This window comes from Nematolebias whitei, chromosome 15 (assembly GCF_014905685.2).
Source record: "Nematolebias whitei isolate Nwh7 chromosome 15, NemWhi1, whole genome shotgun sequence".
Lineage (NCBI taxonomy): Eukaryota > Metazoa > Chordata > Actinopteri > Cyprinodontiformes > Rivulidae > Nematolebias > Nematolebias whitei.
The window spans coordinates 23,616,082-23,617,203 of record NC_056512.1 but is presented as its reverse complement, the minus strand read 5'-3'; positions in this window follow the sequence as shown (position 1 = coordinate 23,617,203).

The following is a 1,122-nucleotide window of genomic DNA, read 5'->3' as shown; positions in this document are numbered from 1 at the left end:
CCCTTCTGCGTGTCTCTCTTCTTCCAGTTGAATAGAAGGCTGCTTTGATAGCAGATATTCTTAACCATGAATTCATTTTTGATTTATCGTCTACTTCGGAGGCTTCATGGTGTGTGGACTAACATGATCTGAACTTTCAAAAGACTTTCACATTTATTCTGACATAACAGGGTCTTTGTAGCCAATTTAAATGCTTTGTTTCTGTTCCAGATTTCACATCAGGAGCCTAGTGCGTGGACACATCTAAAGGCTGCTGTGCATAAATAGGATATGAACTCTCTGGGAGGGATGACTCACTGTAAGTCTATGTCTGATTCAGTGACGTTTCTAGTGAATAAAGTTGAGCTATTGCTCCTCCCCATCAAAAGGAGTCAGCTAAGGTGGTCTGAGCACCTGATTAGGATTCCTCCTGGTTGATTTTCCAGGTACCTCCTTCTGGGAGGAGACCATGAGGCAGACCCAGAACTTGCTGGAGGGATTATACTATATTTATCCTTTCTGGGCTGGAAATACCTTGGACTTGTGGTAGGTATCTTGCATTATAATTAACCAATAGATTGAATAATTGACAGGTGAGAAATTTACTTGAACATTTGTATGTTTTTACAAGGTTCAGACAGTCTTTCAACCTGGATCTCTCTGAGAGCAGCAACAAAATACTTATATTTGATAGTTCTCTCTAAAGCAATAATCAGACACTAACAAGTCAACATTAACATAATGAACGCAGACAATGTTTTCACAATGTTCGCAAAATATCAGTAATCATTCTGACCTCAAGCAAGATTTCTCTGGGTAACTGACCTTAGTTCACTATAACATCAATCACTTTAGTTTAATTTGCTTCTCTTTTTTTTTTTTGGGGGGGGGGGGGGGTGTGTGTGTGTGTGATTCTACAGGATCCCCTCAGAGAAAGAGAAAGAGAGAAGGAGGGATGTCCAGGCTTTTATCCTTGACCTGCTGCCTCTGAAACCTTGAATTATTGTTTGAAAGTGGATGGATGGATACCCAAATGCCAAATCCACAAATTGTATAGAAAAAAATAAACACAATGCGAGAATTATTTAATTAAGACTTTTTTTTTTTTTTTTTTTTTTTTTTTTTTTTTTTTTTTTTTTTTTT